This window comes from Miscanthus floridulus, chromosome 13 (genome assembly GCF_019320115.1).
Source record: "Miscanthus floridulus cultivar M001 chromosome 13, ASM1932011v1, whole genome shotgun sequence".
In the NCBI taxonomy this organism is placed as follows: Eukaryota; Viridiplantae; Streptophyta; class Magnoliopsida; order Poales; family Poaceae; genus Miscanthus; species Miscanthus floridulus.
This window is the reverse complement of record NC_089592.1, coordinates 25,819,726-25,833,597: the sequence shown is the minus strand read 5'-3', so window position 1 is coordinate 25,833,597 and position 13,872 is coordinate 25,819,726. Positions and strand designations below refer to the sequence as shown.

The window sequence follows — 13,872 nt, the reverse complement described above, 5'->3', positions numbered from 1 at the left end:
TTAGGATTGAATCTTTGGATGTGAGCCACCACCACGATATTGGGCATTATTGTGCATAGCTTGCTGAGTACAACATAAATGATGTGGTCAGTCTCATAACTTATATCCAGATTAATTGTTATGTCTATATATGCATGGTTCTCATAACCACATTTTTTTCCAACAGCGGTAGATTGAGGAGAATGGCGTAACATACGCAAGTGGTAGCTTTGAAGCCATTATAAACCAGGCCATGCATCAATTGCGTTGTTATAGATCGGAATATGGTGGCCCTGTTCTTACTGCAGAGGGAATCCATGAAAATGTTCTTGTGACTAGGAGAGAAGGTTCTCGACAAATGCTGATCCTCGTCAATAGACCTTGTGAGCGATATTATGAAGCAAGGGAGAGTGCACTAGTAAATACATTACGCTACATCAGTGGTATTTTGGCATATGAAATTAATGATCTGCACTTCTCCGAGTACGTGGCATGATGTTGGGAAGTTCTAGGAATTTAAATTATCTGATCTAAATTATTATGGTTTATAATGAACAAATTTAAATGATTATGTGTTTGTAATGAAGTAATCTAGATTATTATGGGTTTATAATGTATATATCTTCTTGTCAATTAGCTGTTGATATAATGTCCTCGTGAATTATATATTATATAGATATATTTATGTATACATGTTCTGGTTAGATTTGAATTTTGGAATTTTATTTTTTGGTGTAAAAATGTATTGTAGAGTGAACCGCCCCTACAAATGAGAATTATTGGGGTGGCTAGTGTTACAACCGCCCCTACAAATCATTTTTATAGAGGCGGCTAGTGACACAAGCAGCCTCTAAAAATTGAATTGTAGGGGCGGCTTGGTAACCGCCCCTACAAACCCTTGATTTGTAGAGATGGTGTGGTAGGGGCAGCTGGCAAAACCGCCTCTACAAACCATCTCCAGCCACCTGTACAAATGCTTACTGTAGTAGTGTGCAAAATGCATATAAACGTATCTTCGTACAATGAAGTAAGCCTCAATTTACTTAGTAGTGGTTGTTCTCCCTGAATTGAGCTTGGAGCCAATCAATTGTTCCCTTTTGCACTAGGAAAACCTTGGCCAAGACATCACCTAAGATTGGGGGTTTTGATCCAAAGACTGCGTTGGCAATAGTAATAGCCCCAGGGTTCTGGATGCGTAGTGCAGCGATTGCGACAACTGTCTTGTCAGGGATCGGGTTGAATTGGTAGTGTATGAGCCCCTTGGGGAATACAAACACGTCACCCTTATTGAGAACCTTGGCGAATAGCTTGTTACCATTGTCTATGTTAGAGGTGACAAATCCTACATAGAGTGCACCCTCAAGCACTGTGAGAATCTCTGTGGCACGTGGGTGGGTGTGTGCCGAATTTTGACCTAATGGTGCGTAGTCGATGCGAGCCAACGAGATGCCGAGGGTGTTGAGTCTAGGTAGCATGACATTGGATCCGACCTTGTTTTCATGGTGTCCCTAGGCTTGTCAAGGTTTGCTGCCTTGAAAAAGTCATCTGCGTTCACGGCCATGGGGTCCTTGCTAACAAATCCACTCACCTTCACTGCATATACAAAGACGAAGGAAAGAAAATATTAGGAAATACATAAAAAGTATAATGTTTGTTGTGACAAATGATTATTATTTGATCTTCGGTTTAGTACAAGAATATAGCATGACTTAAAGTGAGTGCATGCATATCTAGAGAATGTATGTCAGCTACACAGAAGTCCTGGAGCAGGCTAGGGTCAGAAGCAATGGCCTGGGAAGTGACCAATGCTAGAAAAGAAACGAGGAGAAAGTAGGTGGTGGGAGCCATCTGGTTTAATTTTCCGCTCGCTAGCTGTTATGTTTGTGCTCTCCGAACTCAGCTATAGAGAGCTTCTTGTTGAGTTTGCGTCTCTTTGTTGATGCTTTGGGCATGGGTATGTTGTGTTTATATAGGCTACCACAACGGCAAGTGTGGCGACGTGAACGTGTTAATGACTGAAAAAGTCCAAGTTCAACCTACCAAAGAACTTTGCAAACCTACCTCGATTTTAATATTTTCACACGCAGTACAGTAACAAATTGTCGATACGGGACCCACCGGATACCCCATAAGGAAGGAAGAAGATCTAGTCTAACTAGGATTTCTTTCCCTGTAAACTTAGTAGTATTATTATTCTGTAATCCTACTAGGAACCTCATTGTAAACCGACTAGGACTCTAGCCTCCTGACTATATAAAGGAGGGCAGAGTTCCTGGAGAGAGGATGAAGAACACAACGAAACACAACACTTGACAATCAATCCAATGCAAAGGCAAACGCCGACTGGACGTAGGGCTATTACTCGATCACAATCGAGGGTCCGAACCAGGATAAATCGACTGTCTTTGGCGTTTACCGTCGAGTTCTGCATACGCTGAAGCCCAAACAAACTGCCCCGGGGACCCCTGTGCAGGCTATCGGTGGTGAAACATCGACAGCTGGTGCGCCAGGTAAGGGCTTTCGGCGAATTTGCATCCGAGAGTTCGATGGACCTCGACAACATTATCTTCTTGACGGGATCAACCTTCATCTTCGGTTCATGGATCTGCGAGGCAGGCGACGACGGCAAGCTCCAAAACCATCTCCTCAAAGATTCGGATCACCTGGAAGGCCTTTCTATTTCAGCAACTATGACAGACCAACTCGGCAATGGTGGTGACGTGAACGTGTTAATGACCGGAAAAGTCCAAGTTCAACGTACCAAAAGAAGAAATGGTCTCCGGCTGCTAGAACCTGTAGACGAAACAACACAATTATCTTAATACTATACCAACCTTTCCAAACCTACCATGGTTTTAATATTTTCCCATGCTTTACATTAACAAATCCAATGTGATCTCTTTGGAATATGTATTCTTTCTTTCTTGGGTGTTTTTGGGTGGAAGGATCAAGGTCATTATCCTTTTAAAAATTAGTTCCAAAATGTTAGGAAGTAAACCATAAAATGGGTATTCCTAGTAATTATGTTATTTATTTAGGCTTTTGCTCCAATACTCCTCTTTCAAAAAATCGCACACATCTCAAAGCAGCTCAGCTATTTAATTAAACATTTTCTTAATCATTTTTCACCTGGGTCTCGCATATTCTCGCCCCGCCAAGCCCAGACGCAAGCCGAACTTCATGTCTACTCGATCCCACTTTCTTCGGGATCCAGTTCATCGGAGGATGGATCTTTTCATCCTTCGGATCCCGTTGATCGGAGGATTTTGTTTTCATCATCCTTCGGATCCCTTCGATTCCCAGAGAGGAGCTCCGGCAGCGCTGTTCCATTTCGCGTGAGGAAGTCCGTCCGACAGCACCGCTTCCTGATGGACGTCCGCTGCAGGCTGCTACTGCTACTCGTGTGTTGTGTGTGAGGCCAGCCACCGCGACGGCGGCCATGGATGATGGATGCCGCTGCTGGCGCTACCGACGAAGCAACGCATCAAGGTGCATGTCGATATATATGCAAGCAGTGACTAGGAGCACAATCCGAAACAAAAGCATGTCGAGAGGATTAAGTTCGGCTTTGGTTCAAGCTGGGCACGGGCTGGATAGGACGCTCTGGGCCCAAGCCCATGCGTGACACAAGTGAAAAATAAAGAAACATTTAATTAATTAGTTAGGCTGCATTGAGATACGTGTATTTTTTTAAAAAGAGTAGTACTGGAGCACATCTCATTTATTTAAGTTTCAATGCAGGTAAATAAGTCCTTTTGAACGGTGCGGTTTGTTAATTGTTGCTGGGTAATATGGATAGATGATTATGATGTTGATAACATGGAGAGATGATTTATTTTATTTTCTAATGGTGATTAAGACATTCCCAGAAGCAGTTGCTGATGGTGGACTGTGATGGTTGAAATGGTCGATCCATGCGCTTGTGCTCACATACGAATAGAGAGAGTCAACTCCTCATGTTTCCAATGTTTACATGGTCATCTTTTTTTCGAGAGCTGACATACTATTAATCGACTGGAATGCTTCCGTACCAAGGCGGGCACGAACTGGTAAAAGCCTAAAAGGTAGCTAACGCACACGCTTTACTTTTGAGTTAATCTGTGGTGAAGCTTCTATCCATCATCTGTCCTCCGTGCTTCACCAGTGAGGTCATCCCGTAAGCCTGCAGCCTGCTATTGCCACAACACATAGCAAATTGTTAACTTTCTACTCACTGGATCCCTAACATTTTAATATGATATCGGCGCTTCTCTAACGTCCTGCTGCATCTGATAGTGACTTTTTTTTTGGACCGATCAAGCATTTGGGTGCTCGCTACCCGTAACTAGCAATCACTGCTGGTTTGGAACCAGCGCTTTTGGTGCCAGATTTCAATCCGCCGGTGGTTAATGGACGGTGTTGGTCTTGGCGTTGCACTGACGGTTTGTCACCGGCAATGATGCTTATTCTCACATAATAACAAAAAAAAGCATGGTGATCGCGATCCCGCTGCATGAACCGTGTTGACGCAAAAATTTAGGTCCAGGGCTAAAGAATCACTGCTGGTCTCTGTTACCAATTGGCAATATGTGAAAGCCCATCTATCACTGTCGGTTATATTATCACTGGCGGTTGAAGCTATGAAGCTTATCACTACCGATCGGCGAACACTGATGGTATACTCTGTAGTAGTGGCTTTCAAACACTGATGGTATACTCTGTAGTAGTGGCTTTCACTATAAAGCTGCACATGGGCATAGCCAATAAGACTTCTTTACCAATACCAAGCATCAAGGGCTTCTCCGCCACAAGCAAGCACAAAAGCTAGAACAAGATGGCGTCAAGAACCAAGCTCAAGTAAAGAAGATGAGAGCGGAGAATCTCCTGAAGTGCGGATGAGTACCCAGTGCACATGCCAAAAAGACTGCCAAGGCATGTGGGCATTGTTTGGAGGATGAGTATACTCCATAAGTCTCGACCATCTTCGAGTGTATATGTTAATAATGAGGAAAGATTGAAGGAAAGAATCAAGAAGAAGGAGAAAGTCAAGGAAAAAGGAACAAAGGAGCAGGCGGCTTTCCTCGCCATTCAAGAATGGACAAGTGTTGACACTTTACTGCTGGTTCTTTGCACTAAAAACCAGAAATTACTACAGAATAGCACTTCACTGCCAGCCTCATCACTGCCGAAATTAGGAGAACCGGCAGTGTTGACCCTTCACTGCCGGTTCTTTGCTCTGAAAACCAAAAATTGATTTGTGATGTGACCGAACCGGCAGTGATGACAACTATCATTGCCGGTTTGTGTCTCTAAGCAGCAGTGGCTTGATGGCCACATATCACTGCCTGTTCAAGCCAAGAGCCGACAGTGATTAGGCTCTATCACTGTTGATTCTATCCATGAACCGACGGTGATAAGCCTACAGCACAAAAAGGCTGCAGCCATCCTCTCCTTCCTCCTCTCTTCCATCCCGAGAACAGAGGCGCACGTTTGGGCCCTTCCCTCCATTGTTGCGGTTGCTCTTCACCATGAAGCTAGCGCTTGGATTTTGAAGAATGGCTTGATCTTTTTTCTTTAAGGTTAGTAACAAATATCCACTCCTTTGATTTTGTTGCTTAATTAGTTTTGTTTTGATGGCTACATTGCTTGATTCTTATTCTAGTTCTTTCTCCATTTTAAAGAGCACTTTTCCAATTGGACATTTGTGCAAGGCTCAAATTATGGCGAATCCATCGTCCAAAAGGTTGGTGTCTACGAACATATTTAAATTCCTAGCTAATTATTCCATGGTGGTCAAGATCATCATTGTTAGTATGTGATGCTATAATTAGTTCTTAAAAGTAGAGTAGATTCTTTTACAGTTTGTTGAGAAAATTAATCTATGTGTCACATAACAACGCACTGTTTGGAGCTACATTGTTGTTCATGATCATGTCTCCAATTTTAGACTTATTTTTAAAATTAGTGTCTCCATTTTATGTGGCATGGAGTAGAATAATTGTTCTTCATTATTGTGCAATAATTTTTTATGGGGTTGCGTTTTTCAATTTATATGGGCATTGTTTGGAGCTACATTGTTGTCCTCTACTCCTACTTCTCCTACTCCTCTCCTATCCTATCCTTCTCTACTATAACTGTTTTCCTTGACATAAATTTAGGAGAAGAGATGGCCGAACTCCCTTCGCCGGATCTGCCAGATAATTATGCATTTGATCTGGGCTTCCAACCAACATTGGGAAGGGCAAACCACCCATATACAAGCATTGTAAGTAACATGTTTTAAAGACACCTCTAGATATTTTATTCTGATATATATAAATTTTAAATATAGACAGTTCAACCTATACCATGGCTCAGAGAGACACTCTCAAATTTCGAGGTTGATTACCTCAATGTTGGTACATTCCCTATGTTGGTACATTCCCTATAGATGGTGGAATCAAGCAATGTCGAATTGGGTTTTCTATTCTAGCTAGGGCGGGTAACCAATAAGGTCTAGTTCTATACATCGAGAGGATGGGCAGCGCACAATATCACAATATTAGTGCGTAAAAATATGCTATGCAAGAATGTTTAAGGGTGCTTCAAAGAATTGGGTGTAATATTCCAACATACTCTTCCATGAGGATTGAATCTTTGGATGTCGGCCTCCACCACGACATTGGGCATTATTGTGCATAGCTTGCTGAGAACAACATAAATGATGTGGTCAGTCTCATAACTTATATCTAGATTAATTGTTATGTCTATATATATATATGCATGGTTCTTATAACTGCATTTTTTTCCAACAGAGGCAGATTGAGGAGAATGGCATAACATACGCAAGTGGTAGCTTTGAGCCATTATAAACCAGGTCATGCATCAATTGGGTCGTTATAGATCGGAATATGGTGGCCCTGTTATCACTTCAGAGGGAATCCTGGAAAAAAAATCTCGTGACTAGGAGAGAAGGTTCTCGACCAATGCTGATCGTCGTTAATAGACCTTGTGAGCGATATTATGAAGCAAGGGAGAGTGCACTAGTAAATACATTGCGCTATATCAGTGAAATTTTGGCATATGAAATTAATGATCTGCACTTCTCCGAGTATGTGGCACGACGTTGGGAAGTTCTAGGAATTTAAATTCTCTGATCTAAAATATTATGGTTTATAATGAACAAATTTAAATTATTATGTGTTTGTAATGAATGGGTTTGTAATGAAGTAATCTAAATTATTATGGATTTATAATGTATATATCTTCTTCTCAATTAGCTGTTGATATAATGTCCTTATGAATTATATATTATACAAATATATTTATGTATACATGTTCTGGTCAGATTTGAATTTTGGAATTTCAAAATTTTTGGTGGAAAAATGTACTGTAGAGTGAACCGCCCTTACAAATAGGAATTATTGGGGTGGCTAGTGTTACAACCGCCCCTATAAATCATTTTTGTAGAGGCGGCTGGTGACACAAGCTGCCTCTAAAAATTGATTTGCAGTGGCGGCTTGGGAACCGCCCCTACAAACCCTTGATTTGTAGAGATGGTATGGTAGGGGTGGCGGGCAAAACCACCTCTACAAACCATTGCCAGCCGCCCGTACAAATGCTTACCGTAGTAGTGTCCAAAATGCATATAAACGTATCTTCTTACAATGAAGTGAGTCTCAATTTACTTAGTAGTGTTTTTTCTCCCAGAATTGAGCTTGGAGCCAATCAATTGTTCCCTTTTGCACCTGGAAAACCTTGGCCAAGACATCATCTGAGATTGGTGGTTTTGATCCAAAGACTGCGTCAGCAATAGTAATAGCCCCAGGGTTCAGGCTGCTTAGTGCATCGATTGCAACAGCTGGCTTGTCATGGATCGCGTTGAATTGGAAGTGTATGAGCCCTTGGGGGAATACAAACACGTCACCCTTATTGAGAACCTTGGCGAATAGCTTGTTACCATTGTCTGTGTTAGAGGTGACAAATCCAACATAGAGTGTAACCTCGAGCACGGTGAGAATCTTTGTGGCACATGGGTGGATTGGTGGCGAATTCTAATCTAATGGTGCGTAGTCGATGCGAGCCAACGAGATGCCGAGGGTGTTGAGTCCAAGCAACTGCATGACATTGGATCCGACCTTGCTTTTCATGGTGTCCCTAAGGTTGTCAAGGTTTGCTGCCTTGAAAAAGTCATCTGCGTTCACGGCCATGGGGTCCTTGCAAACAAATCCACTCACCTTCACTGCATATACAAAGACGAAAGAAAGAAAATATTAGGACATACATAAAAAGTATAATGTTTGTTGTGACAAATGATTATTATTTGATCCTCAGTTTAATACAAGAATATAGCATGACTTAAAGTGAGTGCATGCATATCTGGAGAATGTATGTCGGCTACATAGAAGTCCTGGAGTGGGATAGGGTCAGAAGCAATGGCCTGGGAAGTGACCAATGCTATAAAAGAATCGAGGAGAAAGTAGGTGGCGGGAGCCATCTGCTTTAATTTTCCGCTCGCTAGCTGTTATGTTTGTGCTCTCCGAACTCAGCTATAGAGAGCTTCTTGTTGAGTTTGCGTCTCTATGTTGATGCTTTGGGTATGGGGATGGTGTGTGAAAGGATCAAGATGTCCAAGAGGGGGGGTGAATTGGACTAATTCTAAATTTCTTTGTAATAATTAAATCCAACGGTTAGCCCAGTTAACCCCTTGTGCCTAGAAAGTGTTTCTAATGTTCTACCGCACAAAAAGTCTTGCAACCTAAGTTCCAATTCTACTCTAGCATGGCAATTCTATGAATGTAAAGACAAGTATTGAATTGCTCAAATTAAATGCTCAAAGTAAATGCTTAAAGTAAAGAGAGAAGGAGGAATGCGGCGATGTTTTGCCGAGGTATCGGAGAGTCGCCACTCCCCACTAGTCCTCGTTGGAGCACCCGCGCAAGGGTGTAGCTCCCCCTTGATCCGCACAAGGATCAAGTACCAGAAGCAGTTGCTGATGGTGGACTGTGATGGTTGAAATGGTCGATCCATGCGCTTGTGCTCACATACGAATAGAGAGAGTCAACTCCTCATGTTTCCAATGTTTACATGGTCATCTTTTTTTCGGGAGCTGACATACTATTAATCGACTGGAATGCTTCCGTACCAAGGCGGGCACGAACTGGTAAAAGCCTAAAAGGTAGCTAACGCACACGCTTTACTTTTGAATTAATCTGTGGTGAAGCTTCTATCCAAGTTCAACCTATTGTCATTAATCACGTATTGTCATTAATCACCGAAACCCAACTAAGGGCTTAGATGCTTTCAGTGTGTTTATATAGGCTGCCACAACGGCAAGTGTGGCGACGTGAACGTGTTAATGACTGAAAAAGTCCAAGTTCAACCTACCAAAGAACTTTGCAAACCTACCTCGATTTTAATATTTTCACATGCAGTACAGTAACAAATCCAATGTGATCTCTTTGGAATGTGTATTCTTTCTTTCTTTGTTGTTTTTGGGTGGAAGGGTCATGCTTATTATCCTTTAAAATTAGTTCTAAAATATTAGGAAGTAAACCATAAAATGGGGTTATTCCTAGTACACTAGTAGAGAATTGACCTTTCATCCTCTTCGATTTTGGGCTTTAGTATTGGTATTTTTTGCGTCCGGGAGTAAAGGAAGAATTAGTCCCGGTTGGAGCTACCAACGGGGACTAAAGACCCCTGTCCTGGCACGTTTTCGCAGCAGGCCACCTTTAGTCCCGGCTGGTAATACCAACCGGGACTAAATGGTGACCTTTTAGTCCCGGTTGGTGTCACCAACCCGGATTAAAGGTCTCCCACCCGGGACTAAAGGTACCCCACAGGTCAATTCAAAAGGAGAGTGTCCAGGACCCTGTCACATGTGGTGTACAGCTGAATTGATAAGTAGTTTATGCATGAGGAAAGAGGTCCTGGGTTCGAATGTCACACATCGCAAGAGAGGTCTCCCTACAATTTTGTTTATTGTTCTCCTGAGGATGGACCTTTAGTCCTGGTTATGTGACCCGGGACTAAAGGCCAGAACCTTTAGTCCCGGATTCATAGTTCCGGTTGGAAAACCGGGACTAAATCCAGTTCCCAACCGGGACTACAACCTATTTCTCTACTAGTAGTAATTACGAATATTTATCTAAATTAACACAGGTCAATGAGTCGTTTTGGACGGCGTGATTTGTTAATTGTTACCAGGTAAGATACTTGTTTTGTAACGGTGATTATGACATTCCCAGTAATCACGTTAGCTGATGGTGGACTGTGATAGTTGCGTAAAGAACAATATTGGATCAAATGGTCGATCCATGCGTTTGTGCTTACATAAGGATAGAAAGAGTCAACTCCTCATGTTTCCAATGTTTACTTGGTCACCATTTTATCGGGAGCTAACATACATAAATTAATCGAGTGGAATGCGCGCTTCTGTACCAAGGTGGGGACGAACTGGTAAAGGGTAGCCACCGCGCACGCTTTACTTTTGAGTTAATCAGGTGAAGCTTCTGTCTATCAGTACAGTGAGGTAAGCCATTTGGTTGCCTGCTCCCTGACTTTTTCAGATTATATCCGCAATTCATTAACGTCCTGCTGCGTCAGGTAGCGACTTTTTTTTTTTTTTTTTGATCGATCAACCATTTGGTTGGGTCAGCAGTGTTGACCTTGGCATTTCGATGGTACGGCAGTGATGCGCGCCTATTTCAAAATATAAAAAAGAATGGAAAAACGGGACTGTGCCTTCACCCCCGCCACACCTAACCGTGTTGAAACAAAAATTTGGGTCCAAAGGTAAAGAATCACTACCTGTCTGAGTTACCGGTTGACAATATCCGGCAGGGAAATCCTACCTATCACTGCTGGTTGAAGCTTCAAACCTTATCACCGCCGGTTCCAAAGCAATGAGCAGTGATGGCCGATAGTGATTTTATATTTTGTAGGGGTGGCTTATGCCAATATGCCAACTGTAACAAGATGCATTATTGGGGATGTTTAGTCATGCTTTATAAGAGAACTTATATAAAATAAACACTAGTTTACACTACTGCACAACTTCATCTCACTGCCGGTTCAACTATGTACCCCAAAGTGAGCTGTGTTAGCGGGTGCTATCTCGTCCCTTATTTCTCGTACACTTGTCGTCCATCATACTTGTTTCACCGTCTTGTTTGTCACATCTGGTACTGGGAACACCTTTAGGCTAGCAACCAGAACAGTCCCTCCCTCCCTGATCCCATCAACAAGGGAGGCGAGCTGCCGTGAGCAGGCCGAGCACGCATGGGGCGAGCTAGCTGCGGCGGCACACACGTGGCGAGCTGCATCTGCTGGACGGCGAGAGCGGCTGCATGGGCGTGCGATGGCGGCAGTGTTAGCAGGCGGGCAGTGGCGGGGCGGGACAACAGCACTGGAGTCATGGACCATGATGGCGACGTGGGGTGCTTGTCGCCGGTGAAGGGTCCGGTGAAGACCTGGTGAGGGGACCTACGAAGACCTTAGCACCTGGCCTGCGCCGGAGGCGATGCGAAGCAAGTAGCAGCGGGATGTGTGCTGCGGGATGGCGGAGGGTGGAGGTTAGCAGCATGAAGGGGCAGGGGCAGGCCGTCAGCGTCAGCTGGGAGGACTGGGAGGCACCGGTGCAGGGTGTGGAGGAGACATGGCGGCGTCGGTGTCGGTGGTAGGGCGGGGCATCGAACGGGGCCGGGTTCATGAGGATTTCGAGGTTTCTGTTTCACCCAAGAGACTTTTGCCTTCTTTTTTTTTTTACAAAGGCCCAGTTTAGTTCCCCAAAAATTTTGCAAAATTTTTCACATTCCCCGTCACATCGAATCTTTAGACGCATGCATGAAGTATTAAATATAAATAAAAATAAAACTAATTACACAGTTTAGACGAAATCCACGAGACGAATCTTTTAAGCCTAATTAGACTATAATTGGACACTATTTGCCAAATAACAACGAAAATGCTACAGTGCCCATTTTGCCAAAAATTTTGGAACTAAACTGGCCCAAAGCTGAGCGGACCGGTCCTGGGGAAAAGGATGAGACAAGACCGGGCGTAGCTTACTTGGGGTTGAAGCGAAGGTAGCATGGCAGACGATATCTGTTTCATAATTTTTATAGTTGTAGAAGAGACGAAGAGATGGACCATCTGCTGCGATAAAGGAGCTCTATATAGTCTAGATTTTTTTTGTCGAATACACAAAAGATTTGCGTATCATTGTATTAAGTAGAAGAGTTTAAGCAAATATACAACGCGCTTCTATCGAGCGCCGAAGGAGGTTGATCTAACACAGCCGTAGCTGGACCATCCTAGCAAAATACCTCTTGTTTCGATATTACATAAAAGGAAACAACCAATGCCGATGCAGCGATGCGACCTAGGAGATGGCCTTGGACGAGCCCTTTCCAACTGCCGGGAAGAGCGTGTTATTATATGCATCTAGTGACCACCTATGATACTTGACTTTCGTTATTATATGCATCTAGTGGAACACACTGGTCGTGTGGCTCCTAGGCCTACTGGGTTGATTAATTTAATCTTAGCTGCCGGTCGATAGTTCAGTTTAGCTTAGTAATTTTGACGGGTCCATGCAATATTTGTCTCCAAATTACGGTCCAAAAATATTTTTTTTGTGTAACAACATATCATATAAAAACAATATTCAATAAATTTTGTTGGATCCTCACGTAATTCTGTTTAAATATTCGAAAAAGGACATGGTGGTATAGCTTGCAGCAGAGACACAAAACAGTGATTGGTTACAAATATTTCCCATTTATTGTATTATATCTCGACCGTAGCATGTCGTCGTTACACACAGGAGTATGCAAAATGCATATAAACGTATCTTGGTACAATGAAGTGAGTCTCAATTTACTTAGTAGTGGTTGTTCTCCCATAATTGACCTTGGAGCCAATCAATTGTTCCCTTTTGCACCTGGAAAGCTTTGGCCAAGACATCATATGAGATCGATGGTTTTGATCCAAAGACTGTGTTGGCAATAGTAATAGCCCCAGGGTTCTGGCTGCTTAGTGCAGCGATTGCGACAGCTGGCTTGTCATGGATCGGGTTGAGTTGGAAGTGTATGAGCCCTTAGGGGAATACAAACACGTCACCCTTATTGAGAACCTTGGCGAATCGCTTGTTTTCCGGGCCGTAGGAGGTGATTTTTATTTTACATCAGTTTTGGCTCAATCCGTATGTAAAATTAGTGTGCACACTAGCTGTCGGTGCAGAAAGTGACCAACATGTAAATATTTGTAGTTTTGCCGTACGTTGTGATCGGAGGTGGCCTTGCACTCAATGACACAGGGTTTATACTGGTTCAAGCAACGTGCCCTACATCCAGTTTGAGTCGGTCGGTGACTTTATTCCTGAGCCCAGGTGCTCGAAGTTTGCAGTGGGGTTACAAACGAGAAAGAGAAAGATGGGGGGTATAAGAGGTCTGGTCAGAAGGGCCGAGAGCGACGGGAACTCCACTATGAGCTAAGTGTTCGAGCGTGTGCTCGTGGTTTAAACCTGGTGGTGCTGTTGTGTAGTAGTGAACTTGATCGATCTAATGAATCTCCCTGTTGGAAGAGAGCGCATCCCCTTTTATAGATAAAGGGGATGGCCTTACAAGTGAGAGGGAAGGAGTACCTTTGCTGCTAAGTCTTGCTTCCCACGCCAGTAGGTACAAGGTGATTATAGGCGCCCACAATACTGTTGGATGTCAGATGCACGTGGGAAGTTGTGTTGTCTTCTTCGGGTATGGCAGACGTCGGTGCATGCCACACTGTTGATACCTGGAGGCATGCAAGGGGTTTTTGCTCCAATACTCCTCTTTCAAAAAAGAAATTTTTTACAATAATTGGGGAAAAATTCGATGGCTGACATCGACCGAGAGCGGCCAATCCGACGGCAACAAAGGTAGGAGGCAACGGGAG

At 43.3% G+C, this 13,872-nt stretch overlaps 2 pseudogenes; both read right to left on the bottom strand.

Annotated features, from left to right (window-relative positions):
- Nucleotides 1-1,022: 1,022 nt before the first annotated feature.
- LOC136499620 (germin-like protein 8-11) lies at nucleotides 1,023-1,827 on the bottom strand (annotated as a pseudogene).
- Nucleotides 1,828-7,625: 5,798 nt separating this feature from the next.
- On the bottom strand, nucleotides 7,626-8,434 carry LOC136499619 (germin-like protein 12-2; annotated as a pseudogene).
- Between the last annotated feature and the right edge of the window lie 5,438 nt (nucleotides 8,435-13,872).